The sequence below is a fragment of the Ursus arctos genome, unplaced genomic scaffold, assembly GCF_023065955.2.
Source record: "Ursus arctos isolate Adak ecotype North America unplaced genomic scaffold, UrsArc2.0 scaffold_11, whole genome shotgun sequence".
NCBI classification, from domain to species: domain Eukaryota; kingdom Metazoa; phylum Chordata; class Mammalia; order Carnivora; family Ursidae; genus Ursus; species Ursus arctos.
Window position 1 is genome coordinate 20,931,993 of NW_026622775.1, and position 25,786 is coordinate 20,957,778.

The 25,786-nt window shown below is 37.2% G+C and overlaps 1 protein-coding gene across 2 annotated transcripts in view; it reads left to right on the forward strand.

Moving 5' to 3' along the window:
• Positions 1-25,786, forward strand: part of JADE1 (jade family PHD finger 1) — a 506,990-nt gene that overhangs the window by 63,221 nt on the left and 417,983 nt on the right. The window contains exon 6 of one of the 2 annotated variants that reach the window (XM_057310064.1): positions 20,080-20,192. The exons of the other annotated variant lie outside the window; for it this stretch is intronic. The gene's annotated coding sequence lies outside the window, so the exon portion shown is untranslated. The remainder of the gene's footprint in view (positions 1-20,079; positions 20,193-25,786) is intronic. 2 annotated transcript variants of the gene reach the window in all.

The window sequence follows — 25,786 nt, forward strand, 5'->3', positions numbered from 1 at the left end:
TCCTGAGCAAAAAAAAAAGTCCTTAAATATTCAATGTCCACTATATAATTGGATTTGGTCTTGGGCATTTAATTTTTAGGAGGATATTTGATGATTTAAAAAAAAGGGTTTGACTATTTTGCCAACAGCTTTGAATGGAAGCAGCTTGCCTTAGCTACCTCCTTTTGTTTTTTTTTTTTTAAGATTTTATTTATTTATTTGACAGAGAGACAGCACAAGCAAAGAGGAGCAGCAGGCAGAGGGAGAAGGAGAAGCAGGCTCTCCACTGAGCAAAGAGCCTGACTTGGGGCTCGATCTTAGGACCCTGGGATCATGACCTGAACCGAAGGCAGACGCTTAACCAACTGAGCCACCCAGGCACCCCGCTACCCCCTTTTATATTAATATATACACATCACTTAGGTGGCAATTTTAATATATTTTACCAGGTATGGTGAATTTCACCTAAGAGAAATGCTGGTAATCTTTTTACACATAAGCGAGAATGTAACATATTCTGATGTTTGTATATGTATTTTATATGTACACTGACTAACTTTTTACTACATCTGTTTCTTGAATTTGAATAATGTTCAGAGTTTACTTGAAGAATGTTAATGGGCATAGTAAATAAGTTTTTTAAATTAACAGTATTTGAAGCTTTGCATAGAGAAAAGACTAGCCTACTTTAAAAAAAAGACTAAAGGAAAATTGTGTCCAAGTTAAAAAAAAAAAAAATCTCCCGGACAACAATGGCTTGGCACATTAGTGTTTCCTCACTTCATTCCCACTCTTCCATTACATTTTCTCTGCCAAGTTTGGCCTCAGTTGGGGCTGAGAAATTAGTCGTTTTGGCTCCTTCTTGATATTTTCACTTTAGATATTATTTCCCAGTATGAAAGATGAGGGTTAACTTTCTTCCACTTTTGTCCCTTGCACATATCACATATTTGCATAGTTCCTTTTCCTTCATCCTTCTAATATTTATAGTTATTTTAGTAGCATCGAAATCTAATAGTTACATGATTATGGTTATGTAAATTTTATTCCCATTTCTCTGAGCCATGAAGACATTTACTTCTCTGTACAACTTTTATTTTCCTGGGAATTAATAATTTTCATGTTTATAAATTTGAGTTTTTTCTTTTCTTTTTTAAAGATTTAAAGTTTTTTTCTTTTTTTATTTTATTTTTTAAAGAGAGAGCACATGTGCATGAGCAGGACGGTGGTGGTGGGGCAGAGGGGGAGAGAGAGAGAGAATCTTAAACAGGCTCCACACCCAATGAGGAGCTGAATGTGGGGCTTGATCTCACAATCCTGAGATCATGACCTGAGCCAAAATCAAGAGTCTGATACTTAAGTGATTGAGCCACCCAGGCACCCCTAAAGGTTTTTTTTTAAAGTAATCTCTGTACTCAGTGGGGGGCTCGAACTCACAACCCCAAGATTAAGAGTCTCACGCTACACTGACTGATCTAGCCAGGCACCCCTGTTGAGTTTTTTCTATGCTTATATTAGGAGTCAGCAAACTGTAGCTCATGGGCCAAATATAGCCTGCCACCTGTTTTTGTAAATAAATTTTATTTGAAACATAGCCTTGCCTATTTGTTTACATATTGTTTATGTCTGCTTCACCCCACAACAGCAAAGTAAAGTAGTGTAACAGAGACTCTATGGCTTGAAAAGCCTAAAATATTTACTAACTTTACAGGAAAGTTTGCCTACATTCAGTTTATATAATTCAACCTCAGACTCTGCAGATTTTCAGTATTGCTCTTCAGTATACTCAGAAACATCAGGTATTCAGTTGGCTTAATTTCTTGGGACAGTCTTTTCTGGAGTTTTCTGACTTGGTTTTTGACCTCTTGATTTTGACTGGTTGCTCCTGGCCTGGTACACAGTTGTAGTCTGGTGGCACCCTTTATCTTGAAACTGGGGATTCCCTTTTTTCTCTTCTGCCTCAGATCCTTTGTTAAGAAAGGAGCTCCTGTCTTATTTTTTCTCAAAATAATCTTGTTACTCTTTCATTTTAATGGAACACAATCTCCAAAAGAAAGGTGTGTAAAGCCAATTTTTGAGCCCTTGCATGTCTGAAGAGGCTTTTTATATTACCTTCATATTTGACTAATAATTTGGCTAGGGGTAAGTTTCTCAGTCAGAGAAATTTTCTTCTGATTTTGAAGCCATCGTCCCTTTATCTTCTAGTTTCCAGTAATGTTGTTAAGATGTCTAAAGCCATTCTTATTCCACATTCTTTATATATGACTTAAAAAAAAAAGGAATCTTTTCCGTCATTTTCTTAGTATTCTGAAGTTTCATAATAATGTGCCTTCATGTGGATCTGTTATCATTAGTTAGGCCAGGCATTTGTTGAGCCCTTTCAATCTGTAAATTCATGTTCCTCAGTGTGTGAAATGTTCTTGAATTATGTAATTGATATTTTCTTCCAGAATCATATCTGAAGACAGAGCTTCTTAACCACATGAGTGTATAAAATTACTTGGGGGAATTTTTAAGATATATGTGCCCAGGCCCCACCTCTATAGTTTCTCATTGATATATGTGGGGTGTGGCTCTCAGTATGTATATTTTGAAAAAGCCCTTGGGGTAATTTTGAGAAGCACTTCTGGATAAGAGCCATTACTTTAGGGCAACAACTCTTAGAGTATAGTGTAAGGAGTGTGGCATCATGGAGCAAGATAGTGTGGAGGATTAGGATTGTTTCTTGACTTCAGAGGAACAAGTAAACCATAGTCTATGCAGTATGAGAAGGGCAGTGGCTACCAAGTAAGTGCTCTGTGCATAGTTCGTATTTCATATTCTCACAGCCCATGGAAGCTTGGTTTATACTATATTGACTCATATGTGTTTAGATCTTATGTTACTCTATAATTACTCTTCAGTAGTTCTAATGGGCATTTTGCTTACCCAGTCAGATGGCAAATTACACAAATTGGGGTTATCTTCCATGAACTCTGAGTTATTCATAGTGCCTAGTACAGGATTCTGTGTATCATACTTTTCTTTCCTAGTGATAACAGCCCTAAATGAGGTATTTATCCACTCTTCTGATTGATTGAGGAGACAAAACATGAATAAAACAGAGCTTAGAAGTTTAGGAGAATGCGATTACCAACTCACATATCCTGCATAATGTTTCTTAGTAGTTGTTTGGATGATAACGTGATGATTCTGATTTATTGGTGCTTTGTTTAAAATATCACTTAGGAAGATAATAGCAAAAAGTTATGTATGTGTACTTACAATTGACTCTGGTTGCCTATTTATCCCTCTACTGTTCTGGGTGGCATTATTGGCATATGTAAAATCATAGTATGTAAAACATGCATGGTTTCCATTTTATTCCTAAGATCCTTCAGGGAAAGGACTTTGTTTCAATAACTTTTGAATTTCCAATGCCTAGAAAAGTGCCTAACACATAATAGGCACTCATAATAAATTTTGTTGGTGAATCTTCATATTTATACATGAATCTTCAGGTTTATATATTATGCTGAATAATGATATAGGCCAGTTGTTCTCTGGGATGCTATAAGTTTATTGGTTTTCAAAATAAACCATTAGTTTTTCTCAGACTTCGGAGAGTTTGTGGTCTTCTAAGGCGTTTAACTGTAGATATGTGTAAGTATCTTACATTACCAAAATTATGAATTTGGGTTTTAGGTTATTTAACTCTGCAGTATTACTACTTTTCTTTGTTTTTTAGCTGAAGTATACTTAATATACAATGTTATATCAGTTTCAGATGTGCAACATAGTGATTTGACAATTCTGTACATTACTCATTGCTTACTAGGATAGGTATAGATAACATCTGTCACCATACAAAATTATTACAATATTATTGAGTATATTCCTTAGATTGTACTTTTCTTTTTCTTTTTTTTTGTTAATGTATTTTTGTTTTGATTATTTTTATTTGAATTCAATTAATTAACATATAACGTATTATTAGTTTCAGAGGTAGAGTTCAGTGATTCATCAGTCTTATATAATACCCAGTGCTTATTACATCACCTGCCCTCCTTAATGTCCATCACCCAGTTACCCCATTCCCCCCATACCCCTATCCTCCAGCAACCCTCAGTTTGTTTCCTATGATTAAGAGTCTCTTATGGTTTGTCTCCCTCTTTGATTTCATCTTGTTTTATTTTTCCCTCTCTTCCCCTATGATCCTCTGTTTTGTTTTTTAAATTCCATATATGAGTGAGATCATATGATAATTGTCTTTCTCTGATTGACTTATTTCGTTTAGCATAATACCCTCTAGTTCCATCCATGTCGTTGTAAATGGCAAGATTTCATTTTTTGATGGCTGAGTAGTATTCCATTGTATATATATACCATATCTTCTTTATCTATTCATCTGTTGATGGACATCGGGACTTTTTCCATAGTTTGGCTATTGTAGACATTGCTGCTATAAACATTGGGGTGCAGGTGCCCTTTCAGATCACTACATTTGTATCTTTGAGGTAGATACCTAACAGTGCAATTGTTGGGTCGTAGGGTAGCTCTATTTTCAACTTTTTGAGGAACCTCCATACTGTTTTCCAGGGTGGCTGCACCAGCTTGCATTCCCACCAACAGTGTAAGAAGGTTCCCCTTCCTCTACATCCTCTCAAATATCTGTCATTTCCTGACTTGTTAATTTTAGCCATTCTATAGGTTGTACTTTTCATCCCTGTGACTTATTTATTTTATAACTAGAAGTTTGTTTCAGTTATGAGCCTCTTAATCTCCTTCACCTATTTCACCCACCTCCTCACCCACACCCCTCTGGCAACCACCAATTTGTTCTCTATATTTAAGAATCTGTTTTGGTTTCATTTGTTCATTTGTTTTGCTTTTCAGTTTCCACATATAAGTGAAATCATATGGTATTTGTCTTTCTCCGTCTGACTTATTTCACTTAGCCTGATACCTTCTAGGTCCATCCATGTCATTGCAAATGGCAGATTTTATTCTTTTTTTTTAATGGCTGAATACTGTTCTGTCACACAGATATACCACATCTTCTTTATCCATTCATCCATTGATAGATAATTCGGTTGCTTCCATATCTTGGCTATTGTAAGTAATGGTGCAATAAACATAGGGGTACATATACCTTTTTGAATTAGTGTTTTCATTCTCTTTGAGAAAATACCCAGCAATAGATTTATCGGATCATATGGTATTTTTATTTTTAATTTTTTCAGGAATTTTCGTACTGTTTTACACAGTGGTTGTGCCAATTTGGTTGTGCTGGTGCCAATTCCACCACCAGTGTGGAAGAATTCCCTTTCCTCCACATCCTCAACAACACTTTTTATTTCTTGTCTTTTTGATACTAGCAATTCTGACTGGTGTGAGGTAGTATCTCACTGTGGTTGTGGCTTGCATTTCCCTGATGATTAGTGATGTTGAACATATTTTCATGTGTTGTTGGCCATCTGTATGACTTCTTTGGAAAAATGTCTATTTAGGTCCTCTATCCATTTTTGGATTGGATTGTTTGGGTTTTTTTTGGTATTGGGTTGTATAGGTTCTTTATATATTTTGGATATTACCTCTTATTGAATATATCATTTGCAAATATCTTCTCCCATTCAGTGGGTTGCCTTTTTGTATTATTGATGGTTTCCTATACTATGCAAAAACTTTTTATTTTGATGTAGTCCAATAGTTTATTTTTGCTTTTGTTTCCCTTGCCTTAGGAGACATATCTAGAAAAATGTTGCTATGGCTGATGTCAGAAGAAATTACTGCTTGTGTTGTCGTCAAGGATTTTTATGGTTTCAGGTCTCATATTTAGGTCTTTGATCCATTTTGAGTTTATTTTTGTATATGGTGTAAGAAAGCAGTCCAGTTTTGTTCTTTTGCATGTAGCAGTCCAGTTTTCCCAGCATCATTTATTGAAGAGACTGTCTTTTCCCCATTGTATATTCTTGCCTTCTTTGTCTTAGGTTAATTGACCATATAATTATGGGTTTATTTCTAAGCTTTCTATCCTATTTCATTACCTATGTGTCTGTTTTTGTGACAGTACCATACTGTTTTGATTACTGTAGCTTTGTGGTATAGCTTGATATCCAGGAATGTAACACCTATAGTTTTGTTTTTCTCTCTGAAGATTGCTTTGGCTATTTGAGGTTATTTGTGGTTCATGCAAATTTTAGGATTATTTGTTCTAGTTCTGTGAAAAATACTACTTGTATTTTGATAGGGATTACATTGAATCTGTAGATTTCTTTGGATAGTATGGACCTTCTGATATTATTAATTCTTCCAATTCATGAGCATACATATCTTTCCATTTCTTTGTGTCATCTTCAGTTTCCTTCATCAGTGTCTTACAGTTTTCACAGTACAGATCTTTCACCTCCTTAATTAAATGCATTCCTAGATATTTTGTTCTTTTGAGTATAATTGTAAATGGGATTGTTTTCTTAATTTCTCTTTCTGCCAGCTCACTATTAGTGTATAGAAGTGCAACAGACTTCTGCATATTAGTTTTGTATCCCATAATTTTATTGAATTCATTTATTAGTTCTAATAGTTTTTTGCTCGAGTCTAGAGTTTTTTATATTTAGTATCATATCATCTGCAAATAATGACAGTTTTACTTCTTCTTTATTATTTTGGATGCCTTTCATTTCTTTAAGTTTTTACTTAAATTCCAGTTAGTTAACATACAGTGTAATATTAGTTTCAGGTATACAATATAGTGATTAAATACTTTCATACAACACTCAGTGCTCATCACAAGTGCACTGCTTAATCCCCATCACCTATTTCACCCATCCCCCATGCACCTCCCCTCTGGTAACCATCAACTTGTTTTCTATAGTTAAGAGCCTATTTCTTGGGGTACCTGGTTGGCTCAGTTGGTACAGCATGTGATTCTTGATCTTGGGGTCATGAGTTTGAAACCCACATTGGTTGTTGAGATTATAAATAAATAAACTTTAAAAAAAAGTCTGTTTCTTGGTTTGCCTCCCTCTCAAAGAAGATTTTTCCCTTTGTTTTTTTTTTTCTTAAATTACACATATGAGTGAAATCGTATGTTATTTGTCTTTCTCTGATTGACGTATTTTGCTTAGCGTAATAATTTCTAGCTCCATCCATGTCACTGCAAATGGCAAAATCTAATTCTTTTTTATAGCTGGGTAATAGTCCATTATATATGTATATGTATGTACATATGTGTGTGTGTTTATATATATACATATGTGTGTGTGTGTGTGTGTGTATCCCACTTCTTCTTTATCCATTCATCAGTCGCTGAACATTTGGGCTGTTTCCATAATTTGGCTATTGTAGATAATGTTGCTATAAACATCAGGTACATGTATCTCTTTGAATTAGTATTTTTGTATTCTTTGGGTAAATACCTCATAGTGCAATTGCTGGATCATAGGGTAGTTCTATTTTTAATTTTTTGAGAAACTTCCCTAGTGTTTTCCAGAGTGGCTGCACCAGTTTGGATTCCTATCAACAGTGCAAGAGGGTTCCCCTTTTTCCACATCCTTGCCAGCACCTGTTGTTTCTTGTATTGTTGATTTTAGCCATTCTGACAGGTGTGAGATGATATCTCAGTATAGTTTTCATTTACATTTCCCTGATGATGAATGATGTTGAATATCTTTTCATATGTCTGTTGGCCATCTATATGTCTTCTTTGGAAAAAAATGTCTGTTCATGTCTTCTGCCCATTTTTAAATTGGATTATTCATTTTTTGGGTGTTGAGTTGTGTACGTTCTTTATATATTTTGGATACTAACCTTTTATCAGATATGTCACTTGCAAATATCTTCTCCCATTCTGTAGATTACCTTTTAGTTTTATTATTTCCTTTGCTTTGCAGAAACTTTTTATTTTGACTAAATCCCAATAGTTTCTTTTTGCTTTTGTTTCCCTCGCCTCAGGAGACATATCTAGAAAAATATTGCTGTGGCTGATGTTCGAGACATTACTGCCTTTACTCTCTTCTAGGATTTTTATGGTTTCAAGTGTCATATTTAGGTCTTTCATCTGTTTTGAATTTGTTTTGGTGTATGGTGTAAGAAAGTGGTCTAGTTTTCTTCTTTTGCTTGTTGCTGTCCAGTTTTCCCAACACCATTTGTTGAAGAAACAGTCTTTTCCCATTGGATATTCTTTCCTGCTTTGTGGAAGATTAATTGACCATATAGGTGTGGGTTCATTTCTGGATTTTCTATTCTGTTCTATTGATCTATATATCTGTTTTTGTGCCAGTACCATACTGTTTTGATCACTACAGCTTTGTAATAGAACTTGAAGTCTAGAATTGTGATGCTTCCAGATTTGCCTTTTATTTCTTTTCTTGTCTGATTGCTACAGTTGAGACTTCTAGTACTGTATTGAATAAAAGAGTCAAGAATGGACATCCTTGTCTTGTTCCTCATCTTAGAGGAAAAGCTTTCAGTTTTTCACCATTGAGTATGATATTAGCTGTGGGGTTTGTCCTTTGTGGCCCTTATAGCATTGTTAGTTTCTAATGTATTACAACAAATATCCACCAAACATCATCTATTTTCAAGATTCTTTGGAATTTTGCTGTAATGGTAAGTTTATTTAGAAATGGAACAATTACATTAAAACTAACATTTGATCATTTAAGCAAGTTATATATGCTTGTATTGATAAGCACACTTTAATCAAAAGTATTTTTACTCTAGAATATCTCAGAATTGCATTACATCTTTAAGAATTATTTGGTTGCCAAATGATTTTTTTTTATTGTGGTAGAATTCACATACTATGAAAATCACCATTTAACTATTTTTAAATGTACAATTCAGTGGCGCTTAGGCTATTCACAATGTCACGCAACTATCACCACTATCTTGCTCCAGAAATTTTCATCACCCCAAAAAGCAGCAGGACACATTAAGCAGTCACTCCCATTCTCCCCTCCTCACAGCCCTTAGATACCACTAATGTGTTTTCTGTTTCTGTAAATTTGCATACACTGGATATTTCATATAAATGGAATCATAAACCATGTGGCCTTCTGTGACTGGCTTCTTCTACTTAGCATATTTTCTAGGTTCATCAGTGTTTTAGCATGTATCAGTACTTCATTATGTTTATAAGGCTAAATAGTATTCCATTGTATGTATATACTACATTTTGTTTATCCATTTGTCTGTTGATTGACATTAGCATTTTTGTGACTTTTTGATGTGAATAGTGCTGCTACGAACATTCATGTATCTGTTTGAGTCCTTGTTTTTTATTCCTTTGGGTATATACCTAAGAGTGAAATTGTGGTCATATGGTAATTCTATGTCTAATTTATTGAGGAGCTGCTAAAAAGTGTCACCATTTTACATTCCCACCAGTAATGGTATGAGCGTTCCAATTTTTCCGTATCCTCATCAACATTTGTTATTTTTGTTTTTTAAAAATAAGTATAGCCACTCTGCAAGTGATTTTAAACCTTATTATAAATTCTTATCCCTCCTTGGGGCATATTTGTAACTCTACGTTGTGTATTTTCTGGGGCAGTTTTGAGTTTGGTCCATTGCTGCATTGAGGGCACTTGTTCCCTCGGCAGGAGTGGGGTGCTCTTTGTGATTTTCCCGTTCTCTGACCACCTGCAGTATGTTGTTTGGGTATGTTAGACTTGGAATGTTACAGTTAATTGCTGTGGACAGTTTTCATCCTTGCAGGGAAAATTTACAGGTTTATGGCTAGAGTGAAGACTGTTCCTGGACATATTTTTACCACATCCACGTAACTCTATGCCAACAGATATAGGATAAGTAATTATTCATACTGTTTTGATGTCAGAGGGTACATTTGTAATAACTCTTCTGAAAAGAAGCAGTATCTTGTACTGTTAGAAAATTGTTTTAGACTGCAGTATTTTGGCAAGTTTAAGAGTTTAACTGTCTATTTTATGGTAACATTTTCTTCTCTGAGAGACAAATTTTCATAATAAGATACGGAAGGAATTGTATTAAGCAGCAATGTTTAAGTACATTGTTATGTACAGGCTAAGATTCTAACCTGAACTTTTGAATAAATATACAAAAGAGGTGTTTTAGTTCACCTAGGAATGATCAAGGCTACAATATTTATGCCACATTTTCAGTGTCACAGTCTGCTTTCAGAATCCAGAGGAGGTCTTTGAATTAAATACAAAGATCCAGAGATAAATATAGAAAGACAGAGGTCCATTCTATTACTTAACAGTTTCGATCAGGATGTGAGTTAAATGCTTAGGTCATTCAGTTAGGAAAAAAACAAAACAAAACAGAAACCAAATACAACTTATTGATTGGTTAAGGATGTGGGTTAAGTATTAGGCTGCTATTTACTTTATCCTGCACTTCCCCAAAGAAGCCCATCAAGTAGAAACACAAATGTATGGAAATCACTTTAACACTACCTGATACCATACTATTGGGAAAGAAATTCTAGCTTTTTCGGAGAGAAACACTTATTGCTAGTATAAAGCATCTCAAAAGATATCAGATAGTCTTCAAAGTGCTAATAGTCTGTTTAAATGGGACAGAAACCATTAGCTAAATAGAAAATTAATGAAAGAGTGGTAGAGAATAAAAGGCAAAGAAAACCTGTATCTCGTAGTCTTTAGCACATAAACATTAGATTTTAAGAAATGCTATATAGAAAAAGAAAAGAAAGAAACGCTATTGTACAATGACCTGCATAGTAGGCTTTCAAAAAGTTTGTAGAAATAATTTGAATAATGTGGGAAAGGGAAATGCTATAAATTGAACTGAACTAAAATATTTAACTTAAAGAAACAATCCAAAGAGAAATATGTATTTGTTGTTATCCTCAAAGGAGTTCAATTTTTCTATTTACCTGTCATTGAATAATATTTATCTAGTGCTTTCTACATGCCAGGCACAGAGCTGAAGCAAGGAGGTGAGATGATGAACAGACAAGGAATGAGAGGAACGTAAACAAAGATGTGCAGTCATAGAGGTTATATACAAAGGTCAGGAGCATTCAGGAGGAAGAAAGAAGAGGAAAACATTATCAATGGTGGCATATTTGAGGAAATTAACAAAGGAAGTGACTTGAGCTCAATTGAAGGTAAATACTGGTTTATCAGGAAGACAATGCGCAAGGAAATTTTGAGTAGCTAGAACAGCATGGGCTAATGTAGAGGTAAGAAACAACACAGTGTGCTCAGGAAAGACAAATAGTTTGGCATTAGTGTTTTCTTTTTTTTAAGATTTTATTTATTCATTTGACAGAGAGAGAGACAGCCAACGAGAGAGGGAACACAAGCAGGGGGAGTGGGAGAGGAAGAAGCAGGCTCCCAGTGGAGGAGCCTGATGTGGGGCTCGATCCCAGGACTCCAGGATCATGCCCTGAGCTGAAGGCAGACGCTTAACGACTGAGCCACCCAGGTGCCCCTGGCATTGGTGGTTTTGAAAATGTAAGGTTTGAGGGGGAATAGTGAAACATGAGTCTGGAAAGATATTCAAGGCCTGGGTCATGAAGTCTTTATATTCCATGATAAAGGGCTTAGAATTTAGTCAGCAGGCTCTGACCAGCCATTCAATTGTTTTATTTTTTAATTTTTTATTTTTTAAAGATTTTATTTATTTATTCTACAGAGATAGAGACAGTCAGCGAGAGAGGGAACACAAGCAGGGGGAATGGGAGAGGAAGAAGCAGGCTCATAGTGGAGGATCCTGATGTGGGGCTCGATCCCAGAACGCCGGGATCAAGCCCTGAGCCGAAGGCAGACGCTTAACCACTGTGCCACCCAGGCGCCCCCATTCAATTGTTTTAAACAGAGGCTTGGCAATTGAGACTTGGGATTTTTGCCAAGATACTGTGTGGAGCAGTGTTTCTCCTAGGACCACAACATATTAAAATCTTCTTCACTCATATGTGGAATTTAAGAAACAAAACAGAAGAACATAGGGGAAGGAAAGGAAAAATTAAATAAGATAAAAACAGAGAGGGAGGCAAATCATAAGAAACTCTTAAGTCTAGGAAACAAACTGAGGGCTGCTGGAGGGCAGGTGGATGAGGGATGGGGTAACTGTGGATGGGCATTAAGGATGGCACCTGATGTAATGGGCACTAGGTGTTATATGCAACTGATGAATCACTAAATTCTACCCCCCAAACTAATAATATACTGTGTGTACTAAATTGAATTTAAATAGAAATAAGTCAAGCAGAGAAAGACAATTATCATATGGTTTCTCTCATCTACGGAACATAAGAACTAGGAAGATCGGTAGGGGAAGAAAGGGATAAAGAAAGGGGGGGTAATCAGAAGGGGGAATGAAGCATGAGAGACTATGGACTCTGAGAAACAAACTGTGGGCTTCAGAGGGGAGGGGGTGGGGGAATGGGATAGGCTGGTGATGGGTAGTAAGGAGGGCACGTATTGCATGGTGCACTGGGTGTTATATGCAACTAATGAATCATCGAACTTTACATCAAAAACCAGGGATGTACTGTATGGTGACTAACATAATAAAAAAATATATGAAAAAAAAAGAAAAAAATTAAAAAAAAATCTTCTGCAGTGATTGTTAAAAATTCAGAGCTCTGAACTGCACTCCAGATCCATTGAATCAGATTTTCTGCGTGGGGGTGGGGGTGAGGGTGGAAATCAGCATGTTCAACTAGTTTGCAGAAAGATTCCCTTGCATGGTGCAGTTTCAAGCTCACTGCCCTCCAGGGTAGGATTGAAAGAATGGGCAAAACTGAATGCAGGGAGATCATCTAAGAGGTGATATGATACTCTAGGTGAGAAAGTTTGGGGTGGCAAGAGTGGAGATAGAAGGATGAAGAGAAGATCATGAACTTGAAAGATATTTTAGAAATAAATGCAGTTGGTGATTAGACTCAGTGAAGAGGAGGAGTCAAGCTAGATTTCTGTCTTAATTGGGTCATGCGCCAATAGTTATTATTAATGTTTTAATAAATTATAATTTTTTCCTTGAACTATATGATTTAAAAATTTTATGCATCTCTAAATTTGATTTATTGTTTCCTTTTCAGACCAATTCGTTGTTTTATTGTTGAGCTTTACAGTAGAAATAAGTGGAAAACTTGTGAATTTGTTAATATGTTCGAGTCAACTTATCAAGAAAATATTTATTCATTTAGTTGTATCTCCCAAAGTACCTAGTTGCTTCTATGAACAAAATGAGCAAACAGCATTATTTCTGATATTTCTGAGAGAATTTATACTTACAAAATGTAAAGTCTAATTCATCTCACAACCAAAGCCATTGGAAGCATGAGCAATGAGCTGGAGACACTGTGTTTAGTAGATTGATCTTTCAAGTCAGGCAAAAATCAACAAAATTTCAAGTATGTACATTTGTCTCTGTCACTGCCCCCTTTTTTGTCTCTTCCTTTCTAGTCCTATCTTGAAGAAGAGATTCCTTACATATTACTTGGGCCTACTGTTGTTACTCTTATTAACTAATATGCTGACAGATAAGAACCAAAGCTATCATTCTTTTAAGGAGTTGGCAGGGATTATAGTGCTCACCCATCTCTCTGCCTCCCTACATTTCTCAACTGCTTGGGCAATTAGGTTGGCCTTGTGACTGAGAATGTAAATGGAAATGATATACTCCACTTGTAGGCCTCCATGATCTGCATGCTGTGAATCTAAAACATCCTTTACCCTCCATCTTCCATCTTCTCTTTATCTCATCCCTGCTTCCCTTAAAGGACTCCAAACATCTGCATTAGACTTGCATGAGCAGGAAATACTTTTATTATGCCAGGTCACTGAGATTCTAGTTTATTCTATAGCATAGCATTATCTATTCTGATCACTACATAGATTATTTTTAATTTCATAGTTGACTAAGGGAATTTCAGTTACGGATGGATGACACTAATGATGAAATGACAGGCACCAGGGTGACTTTTCTGGGATAAAAGGGGATTCTTTTGATACACCCTTAAATCACATCATGAAGACTGCTCTTCTTGAGCCCTAAGAATATTGTATTGACATTAGAATTTGTTTCTTTCTTCTTTGGTCCTGCTCACATCATGTGTCAGTTTTTTTTTTTTTAATTAAATTGGGGTGATTAATACCCATGTAATAGAATTATTATGGGGATTAAAAGAGATGCCATATGTAAAATGTCTAGACCAGCGCCTAGCACATAGCAGGTGCCAGAGCCATCCTGGGAGAGCATCAGAGATGCAATCCCCATAATTAACTTTGTAAATTTCTGATGTGATTCACAGATGGGTGTGATTTACATTAGTGACATTTAGTAGTTTTTAAATTCTTATTTAAAAATTGCACTCTCCATATTCTAGTGTCAAGGGGGTCTGACTGCCCTGCCCAAGTTGATGCATGGATAAGTGCCCAAGTAAATGGTAACTATTGTTATTTCCTGTTGCTCTTCAAAAGGAGGCAAGGGCAACAGCGCCATTGTGAGGATGATTATTCTCCAGGCGTAGGCCAGAAAGGCTGATTCTCAATGGCTTTGGCTATTAGCTGGGCTATGGTGTGCAACTGATTGGATTGATGCCAATCTGACTGATTTGTTCTAAAGGCCAGAAAAACTGGACTGAGCCATGGGCATAATAACCATGTGTTATAATCATGTTTGTCCTCAACTTGTTTCTTTCTGTTAACAATAGCAGGAAGAGTGTTGGTGGGGGTGGTGTGATGGATTTCAAAAGATCTGAGATCAGACCTCCATGGTTCCCAGCTTTACTACTGTGTAACCACAAAAACTTACTCTTCCCGGCTTCATTTCCTCACCTTTGAAATGAGCGATTGGACTAGAGGATCTTAAAGAACCTTTCTCTAATCTATTATAACCCAAACGTAATTGAAGTGCTACATGGCTCAGTCTCTGTGCAAGAATGAATTCAAAGAAGTGATATGGTACCCAAAAAGTAACTAGAGATCGTAGAATATTTTTTTACTTTCTCAATAAACTGCTAAAGTGGGGTGTGCATTTTTCTGGGAGGGTATTTAAAAAAAAAAAAAAAAACCTTTATTGAGATATAATTTACATACCATACCATTCACCCATTTAATGCATACCATTTAGATTAGATTTTAGTATGTGGTAGGGATTCTTAATATAAAAAAAATCTCTCTACTTCACTGTCATCCTCATTCCCTTGTACATGTACATTTGGGGCTCCCCAAAACTCTGAATTTCTCATTGATGCCTCCCAATCTCACAAATTCTCCCCAGCATCCATTCCACTTGATTCTCTGGTCTCCCTCCCTCCTTTCTCCACTTACCACCTCTCTTAGCTTTTTAATGTAGAGATCAACTGGGACTTGTTTGTTTTCTATTTTTATCTCTATGTGCTCATTATTCAGATTCTAAGCAACAAAGGAGAGTCCAAGAACAACCTGGATAGGTGAGAATTTTTTCCCTTTAGACATAAGAGGGAGACACGGGGTCTGGAAAGAAGACTGCGAAGGTTTCTACTTAAATATTGCTCTTCCTATTGCATTATGGGCACAGCATGGCTTGTTCTCCTGCTTGTTCTTCCTCTCTGTGCCTCCAGTCAGCTCAGCATCACGCAGAAATGGAAATACAATGTTCTTCTGGAAGGCCTAGAGTTTCAGGGGTTAAACTGTTGAATTAATTTCTCGTAGATTGACACAGATTCCATTTGTCTCATTTGTGCTGTAAAATTGTAAGGCTGTACTTGCAAAGCTTTTCACCTCTACCTGAAGCAAGCAAGGCTCTTGATAGCGTCTCTGGTAGGATGCGGGTGTGTCCATGCAGTGCAGGCCTGCCCTTGCCTGCTGTGCCAGGTCTCTGCCTGATAAAGCCACACCAGGCCTCTCAGCATTTTGGGAAGTCATCTCCATGCAGTGTGAACATTTCAATGTGACCCAGTTTATTCAGTGTGTTGTTTTACTGAATTTCATACTGATGAAAATCAATTAAAGAATAAATATTTATTAAGTACCTGCTGTGTTCAAAATATGCCCTAAGTATTCTGTGTAATGCATGGTCCCTAGCCTCATGCATTTTTAAAATGGGGAAGTACATATAAGCACATTGAACATTATGATATTAGACCTGAAAAGAAGCTTAGCTCTTAGAACAAACTTGAATTTTTTAATGGAAAATGTATTTTGTAATAGATTGATTAATAGCGTGTTGTTGTTTTTCATTTTTTAAAAAACGAGTCATTTTTTTTTAAAGACTTTAAGAGAGACACACACACAGAGCGTGCATGCACTTGCACACATGCTCATGAAGGGGGGGAGGTGCGGAGGGAAAGGGAGAAGCAGACTCCCTGTTGAGCAGGGACTCTGGGATCATGACCTGAGCCAAAGGCAGTCGCTTAACCGACCGAGCCACTCAGGCACCCCAATAATGCATTGTTTATTGTAAAATTTTTTGTAGCACACAGAAGTATGAAGGAGAAAATATAAAAGATGAAAAATTCTGCTTCCTAGAAATAACTACTGTTAGACTTTTGATGAACATTCTTCCAGCCATCTTGCTATGCATACACACACACATATATTATACATACATAATTTTACATAAATGGATTTATAATATACTTACTATTTGTAACCTGCTTTTTTTCTCAGAAGTATGTCAGGAACAGTTTTCTTTATCAGTAAATGTAGATGAACATCATTATATTTAATTATAGCATAGTGTTCAATCATATCACCATAATTTAATCCCCTATTAATGGAAATTTAAATTATTTCCAATTTTTAAAATATTACAGACAGTCATTACATATGTGTCCAATTATGCCCTTAGCATAAATTCTCTGGACGTGGAATTGCTTGGCCAAAGAATATGAGCATTTAAACTTTTGATACATAATACCACACTTCCCTGAAAAACAAAGTCCCTTGTTTCAGATTCTGTCATCCCCTTGGTCCACTCTGGAGGGCCCTCAGATGGAACAAACTTATGGCCTCTTATGTGTCTTTATTAAAGACATTCTCTAGCTGTGGAGTCCTTCCACAATTGGGGAGCAGGAAGTGCCTGAAGTGTTGGGAGTTAATGTGACCCCCTAACTTATAAATGACATGAATTGGTAAATAATGCCCCAGTTTTTTTGCCCCTTGGTGGACTATTCTGAAGGTGTTCATAGGAATTCAGTCCATTGACTGTAGTGATATCCTGCTCATTAACTCACTTATCTGCTTTCCTCCCTTACTGCCTCTCTTCACTCCTTGCTTGGCTTCCTGGAATTGTACTTAAATCTTAGTCTCAGAGTCTGCTTTGGCGGGAACCCAAAGGAAGACATGCTTCTTATTACAGATAAAAAGTGTGGTATGCAGAATATGCCCCCACCAAAGATGTCCATGTCTTAATCTCTGGAAGCTGTGAAAATGTTATCTTACATGGCAAAGGGGACTTTGTAGATTTAATCACATATTAGGAATCACATATTGAGATAGGATATTATCCTGGATTATCTGAATGGCCCCAATGTCATCACAAGGGTCCTTCAAAGTGAAGGAGGGAGGGAGAAGAAGAGAATCAAAAGGAGATGTGAAGAATAGTCAGATGCAGTGGTATTTGCTGTTAAGATGGAGAAAGAGGGACGTGAGAATTATGGGCAGCTTCTAGAAGCTGGAAAATGTACGGAAGTGGATTCTCCCTTAGAGCCTCTGCAAAGGAACCTGCTCTGCTGGCACCTTGATTTTAGCCCAGTAAAACTTGTGTTGGTCTTCTAACCTATAGAACTGTAAGATAATAAATGTGTGCAAAGGTTGTAGTAATCTGATATAGTAGCAACAGAAAGCTAATAGAAGAAATTAAACAATGCGAGGCAACTAATGCCAGAAGCATCATATAGTACTTATTATTTATTCCAAAAGAGGGGTATGAACAATGAGGCTTGGTGAAGGAAGGAATCATGAAATGTGTTCCTTCCTCTTGAGTGCTGTCATTGTTGCTTGTGGGTGAGTTTAGAGTAGATGACTCAATGACCACTAAATATATACTTGTGGCCAGAAACTCTCCCAACAAGCGGAGGGTTTGTGTGAGTTTTAATTTACTTGAAGATTCTGTCAGGCTTTTAAAAAATTTAGTGTGTATAAAAATTACCTGGGAAATAAAACGTCAAAAAAAGATCACCTGGAGAATTAGTTAAAGATGCAACTTCTTGGATCTCATTTGCAAGAGGTTTTGAGTCAAAGGTCTGGAATAAGGCCCAGGAATTTACATTTAAAACTGGTTATTCTGGGGAACCTGGGTCACTCAATAGGTTAAGTGGTTAAGCCTCTGACCCTTGATTTCAGCTCAGGTCATGATCTCAGGGTTGTGAGATCAAGCCCCGCTCTGGGCTCTGCCCTGGGAGCCTGCTTAGGAGTCTCTCTCTTCCTCTACCTCTGCCCCTCCCCCCATGCTCAGGCGCGCACGCGCCTCTCTCTCTCTCTCAAACAAAACAAAGCAAAATAAAACAAAACAAGGGGTACCTGGGTGACTCAGTCGATTAAGCGTCTAATTTTTGGTTTTGGCTCAGGTCATGATCTCAGGGTCGTGAGATCAAGCCCTGCACTGGGTTCTGTGCTCAGCGTGCAGTCTGCTTGAGATTCTCATTCTCTCCCTGCCCTTCCCCCCCACACTCTCTATCTCTCTCTAAAATAAACAAATAAAATCTTTACAATTAAAAAAAAAAACTAGGTTATTCTGACACATGTTGCTTTAGGGACTCTCTTACTAAAAACCCCTGCTCCTTGGTGGCTAAGGAATAGGGTTGCCATTGCACCTCCTTTGTCAAGCAGGTTGTGTAGGTAAGATCAGGAAAGAAGGAAATCACTAGAAATTATCCACTATTGTATCATGTGCAAAAATCCTATTTTAGTTTCTGTTTGAGGGAATCAGTCACAACAGTAATTAGAGTGAACTGAAGCCTGATTTTAATAGATAGAGATGAACTATGTCACTAGAGACAGAATATCTGGACCCCTGGACCCCTTGAGGATCCTTTGGTCTTATGGTTGCAATAACATTTCCTCATTTAGCTAATGGGCGTATCATTTCCAGATGACCTTGGAGAGACAGGGTACTTCAGCTCTTACTCACTGGAAGATGCATGCTCAAACATTTGGGCCATGCTAAGGATTGCAGATGTGCTGAAGGGTGTCTTGGATCTTGTCCAATGAGGGCTGTTGGAGGTCACCAGAAAAGAATGCTTACATTTGCCTCATGCCTGTTTGAAGGAGGGTCTATGCTTGTCTAGCTCCGTGCAGCTCTCTAAAATGTCAGAAGATAAGAAATGCCTCTCAGCACGAAGGCTTCCAGACACATATGTGACAAGAAATTTGGCATGAGCTTTACAAGTGTCAGATGTCTAGGATAAAGCAATATGGGTATAGTATTTCTAGTGCTATTTTGGTGCCTTGTGCATGAGCCTGCAGCATTAGAAAAACTGCTTTTCAGCTTTGGGTGATAGCCTTATTGGCGCTCAGTGTGCATGTCTGAAAGTATAGTTGGGTCACAGACTAGTGACGGGCCTCAGCAAGTCACCTACAATCATAGTACCAAGATTTGAGGGAATGCTTTTGAGGGACCCAGGCATTCCATACCCTATGATAACTGTTAACAGCCACAGAACCTCTCATCAGATGGTGCTGTATAAGCATTAATCAACTCTTGCCACACTCGTGTGAAGTTGGTAAACACTCTTGTTTTTCATACAGGGAACTAAAGCATGGTGAGGTCCAACAGACAGGGTCACAGATTTAGCTGATTTACTTTTCTTATTGTTTATTGATATCAGGTGAATGATTTCAGAATGAATTTCCACTTTATATAATTCAGGGAATATGTCTCCTGGCGAGAGAGCATTTTTGGCAGTTGTGACTTGCTGAAAGACTTGAAGTTCCCAGTCTGGCTGTTCATTGGTTAGGAGCAAATGCCTGGGGCACTTGGCTTAACAACTGTCATAAATGGTGAGAAAAAATGTGTAAGAAAAAACAAAATATGGTAATGTAGTGAGGTTGTTACGGCAATAATATCCAAATAGGAATATTGTATATAAGGTCTGAATATTACTCCGTTCTCACCCTAGATATTTGACGCCGATTGGATCCTCTTTTAATTCTATTTCTGTTTTTTTTTTTTTTTAAGTCCCTTGGTAAGCTGTGGACACCATAGTTTAAGAAGGTTAAGAAGAACTTAAAATGGAGAGTCCCTTGAATGATTCAAATGTGGAAAAAGAAAACCTGTGAGAAAAGATAAAGGTATTGCTATTAACTTGTAGAAAGAAAGTTGATGGAGAATTATGTGGTCTCTAAACATATCACGAAGTATTATTTTGCAGAAGGCAACTTAATTCTCTTAATTGATAACAAAACTTGAAAAAGTGGGTTTAGATCAGAGGCTGAAGTGTTTGAAGAGTTATAAGAAATATTTTTATGGTGTCGAGAATGATTAAAAACCAAAATAAGCTACCCAGAAAGGAGCTGCCCCTTTCTGAAGGTCTCTTTTATAAATAGGTGAAATCAGCAAGGCCTGGTAGTGTTTCCAATACCCTAAATGGTCTGCCTGGTAGTGACAGGAGTGAGTTTTTTTTTGCTTTCAACTTTTTACTTGGAAATAAGTTTAGACTTACAGAAGAGTGGTAAAACTAGTACATAGTGTTCCTATATATCCTACACCCATCTTCTCCTAATGTTAACATTTTTACACAACGTTACAATTATCAAAACCAAGAAATTAACATCATTACAAAGTGGGAGTGGGAACTTTTGAAGAGGAGGCAGGATGGGTCTATGGACATCCACAAATCCTTCAACAGAACAAATCATTTTTATTTGTTTGATATGTTGGAATTCCACATGAGACTTGAAACAAATGGTTTCATTGAAAAAACTTTCAAAACCATAAATCTAGAAAGAGGTGTAGTTAGAGTGACCTCTTAGCGGGTATTTGTTTGGTAGACATTTGTTGATATAGCTCAATGGTACATATACTTTTTGTTGTTTCTTTATCTCTTCTGGTTGATTCATGCAAGGTCTTTATACTTGCTTTCTCACCAGCACCAAAGATGATTCCTGGCCCATAGTCTATGCTTAATTAATATTTGTTCATTGAATCAAACTGGTATCTTTACCCTTTTCTCATTTCTTCACATGGCTTGCTCCTTATTCAAATATCTTCTCAGGCTTTTCCTGACCACCCTAACTAAAAGAACATTCCTTTCCTCTCTTTGTACCCTGTGCTATTTTTTTCTTTTTATTCAGAATGCTTTTCACTACCTAAAAGATTATTTGTTTATTAATATGTTTGTTAGAAGTGTATGGTCTGTGTCCTACTAACAGTAAGCTCCTTGATGATGATTTTGTCTTGTTTTGGATCCTTATGTCATTCTTATGCCTAGAATGATATCTGGTACCTGGGAGTTTACATGAACACTTACTAACAGAGTGAATGAATGAACACAGGTATTATCACCTGTACTTTAAAGATACAAATAGTCAATTTCAGGAAGGTTCACTTAATCATTTTTTTTTCATTTACTATTTGCATATATAAAAACAGTTTGACTATTTTTTCCAAAGATTCTTATCTATTTTAGAGAGAGAGAAAGAAAGAAAAGAAAGGGGCATAGAGAGAGGGAGAAAGAGTCTTAAGCAGACTCTGTGCTGAGCACAGAGCCTGATGTAGGGCTCGATCTCATGACCATGACCCTGAGATCACGACCTGAGCAGGAACCGAGTTGGATGCCTAATGGCCTGCACGACTCAGGCACCACTGGTTTGACTATTTTTTCAATCAGATCATTGTATTTATAAACTTCCTTATGCCTTTCACTGATGTTGGAAAATTATTTCTCATTTTAATCTCAAATAGTGATACTGCAGCTGGTAATGTTGTAGGCATATTTTTGAAAGAAAAAGGATAAATTATAGCAAACTCCTTGAGCTCTAAGAAAGATAATAACTTCATTCAAGATTGTTGTATTGTCATTATTAATTAGTGTTATGCAAAAGCAAAAGAATCACACAGCCCTATAAGTGTCATGGGAATCACACCACTCACTAGTTTAATAGGAAATCAGATCCCAGTAAATGAATTAAAATCATTCAAAATATTATGCATGTGGACATCCCACAGTAAGACAGCTGGACCATCTCTTAGGGCCAGCATCATTTATACACAGAGAAGGGTTAAAATGTTTTTTCTATCTGTCTATATGCATGTGAGGAAAGTGCCTACGGTATATCTGCTATTTTTTTTTTACTTTTTTTTTTTTTTTTTTTTTGCACAAAGGTCCAAAAAAAAAAAATCCTCATCATGATTCAATTGTGCAAGATTTTAGAGAGGGCAATTTAGGGCAGCTCAGTCTGGACCTCTACGTTTTATCATGGCATTTTTGGTTTAAGAGCTAGATAGAGGCTTCTCATTCCATACTGAGTGTAGTAGGTAGAATAATGGCCTCCAGAGTTGTCATGTCCTAATTCTTGGAACCTGTGAATATGTAAGTTTATATGGAAGAGGGGAATTAAGTTTCACATGAATTAATATTGCTAATCAGCTGACCTTAAAACAGTGAGATTATCCTGGATTGTCTGAGTGGGCCCAGAGTAATTACAGGGTCCTTAAAAGTGAAAGAGGAAGGCAGAAGAAACTTCCAGAGGATAATGATGTGAGAAAGACTGACCACTGCTGGCTTTGATGTTGGAAAAGAGTAATGAGTCAAGAATGTGGGCAGACTCTAGAAGGCAAGAAAATGGATTCTCCCCTGCAACGTCCGGAAAGGAATGCAGGTTCTAGCCTAATTAGGCCCATCTTTGACTTTTGGCCTTTAGACCTGGAAGGTAATAGATTTATATTATTTTAAGCCACCAAGTTTGTTATAATGTTTACAGTAGTGATAGAAAGCTACTATACCAACTTTCATTTATACTGCTCCACAATCTGATCCCACCCACCCAACCCAACTTTATCTCCCTTTCCTATCCAACTTCTGTTTTTCTGCTCCAGTGAGATCAGTCTCCTCTCTCCACATACACCATCCTCATTGTCACTCCCTAGCTGTTTGCCCTTATGGAGGTTTCTGTGATAGGGAAGTATTTTCTCCGTCTTGATGAATGAATCTGTGTGGACATGGTTTCTTCTTCCCATAAATTGCTAGATGAACCTTGATTATCTGACACTTCTGATGCCCAGATATTAAAAGATTTCACCAGAATGAATTGAATTTTTGCCATGTGCCAGCACTGATGTCATGAAAATGAGAAAGATTAAAAGATGTCCATTGACTGATAAATAGATAAAGCAGTTGTGATGCCTATATACAATGGAGTATTACTTAGCCATCAAAAAGAACGAAATCTTGGGGCGCCTGGGTGGCTCAGTTGTTTAAGCATCTGACTCCGATTTCAGCTCAGGTCATGATCTCAGGGAAGTGAGATGGAGCCCCGTGTGGGACTCTGTGCTGGGCGTGGAGCCTGCTTAAGATTGTCTCTCTCCCTCTCCTTCTACCCCTCCCCCACTGCTCACATGCCCTCGTGCTCGTGTGCTCTCTCTCTCTCTCTCTCTCACATGATTTCACTTATATGTGAAATTTAAGAAACAAAACAGATGAACATAGGTGAAGGGGAAAAAAAGGGAGGGAAGCAAACCATAAGAAACTCTTAACTATAGAGAACAAACAGGGTTGATGGAGGTGGGCGGTGAGTGGGCTAAATGGGTGATAGGGATTAAGGAGGGCACTTGATGTGATGAGCATGGGGGTGTTATCTATAAGTGAGGAATCACTAAATTCTGCACCTGAAGCCAATTTTACCATAAATGTTAATTAACTAGAATTTAAATAAAAACTTGAAATAAAAAAAACCCACTTTTGCAGACACACACATTCACTAGTTGAAAAGATATACACAGAAGCAGTTACAAAGCAACATGCCATATACTATAACTGAAATATGTTTAGAGTACTGAAAGAATGGAGGGAAAGGAATGACTGACTGCTTAATGGGGGTAGGCATAAGAATCACAGGTGGGGTTTAGGCAAGACTTCTCAGATAAGGGGATATATGGGCTGATTCATGAATGATGAAGCACCAAAAATATCCAAGGCCTCTGCTTCATTTATAGCATAGGCATGTTCTATAAAACTCAGAAAAGTTTTAAGATTTTTTGGTTTGCCTTTGAAAATAATAGTTGGCAAGATCTAGCTGAAGTACAGAATAAAGATGGTAATAGGACCCACAGAGACAGATCTGGAACCCTGGCAATGTTTTCAGAGGGCACCAATATAGCCTAACCAATGCAGCAGTCCCTGAATCACTGTGTATGCAGGCAGATCAAGATTAACATGAGCAAATGAAGTGTTTCCAACGCCATTAACATACTGATTGCAGTTAAGTGCATTGCTTGTTCAACAATTCTTCAGTACACTAAAAAATATTTAAAGTAATGGGAAACCAAAAACATTTCTTATTCATGATATTACAAAAATATATTTCTCTTGCCTTCAGCTTATAGTTCTATGTTTATGATTCTCAAATATATCTATCTCTAGTTGTTAATTTTCACTTTTACTCTAATCCTGGATTGAAAACCTCCTACAATTATCATATGGTTTCACTCATTTATGGAACATAGGAAGTAGGAAGATTGGTAGGAGAAGAGAGGGAAGAAGGAAGGGGGTGTAAACAGAAGGGGGAATGAACCATGAGAGACTACAGACTCTGGGAAACAAACCTAGGGCTTCAGAGGGGAGGGGGGTGGGGGATTGGGATAGGCCGGTGATGGGTGTTAAGGAGGGCATGTATTGCATGGTGCACTGGGTGTTATACGCAAGTAGTGAATCATGGAACTTTACATCAAAAACTAGGGATGTACTATATGGTGACTAACATAATAAAAAATTATTATAAAAAAATATATTTTTTCTCTTCCTGGTGAATAGAAAAAAAAAAAAAAAAAGAAAACCTCCTACAGGGCATTTCTAGTTAGAAGTTCTGTCATCACATCAGTGTTTACATGTCCCAAACCAAATTAATATTATCTAAGAACCCCAGCAATCTCTCTCCAAATCTCAGTTTCTGTTATTGATATTACCAATGTTACAGTCTCCAGGATTTTCTGAATTGAGAATAAGTTATAGCAGAAAAAATTCTGGAATAGTTGTCAGGATTTGGGGGTTTAGTTTAGATTCTGCTGCTCACACTTAAATAATTTTGGTTAATTCACATAACCTTAAGGATCTGTTTCCTCATGGGCAAAATGAAGGACTTGGGCTTGGTAGCTAGATGACTCATTCATTTATTTGACAAACATGTTTTCAGCATGTATGATGTGTCGGTCTGTCATTAATAGAGCCTAGTGTGGGGATATGATGTTGATGAGTTAGGCACAAATCCTTACCTCACAGACCTATTCTCTAAAAGTCTCCTCTATCAGTCTTTCACTAAGCCCTATTGATTTTGTCCTCACAGTAACCCTTCTTTCTTTCTGTCTCCTGCTGCTACCACTTTAATCAGAGAGTGTGCTCACTGCCTCATGCTGAGGTGCCTGCTGGAGCCCCCTCCCTGTCTTTCTCCAGTCTCTCCACACTAAGCCATGCTACGTGGTGTACTCTTGTCAGGTAACTCTCCTCCTCAAGAATCTAATGCTTCTTATTGCCTCCTATTAATGATGCCCAATTTTTTAGACTGTAGTTACCTCATGTCTAATTTTCTCTCTCTTTCCAACCCATCTCTTGTCAGGCCATTTTTCCCCAAACATGGCTCACATCTGCATCTCCATGCTTGCTGAGTCTCCCTCCTGAAATATTTCCCCCCACCTCACCTCCTGACTAACTTGATCCCACAAGGCTCAGTGA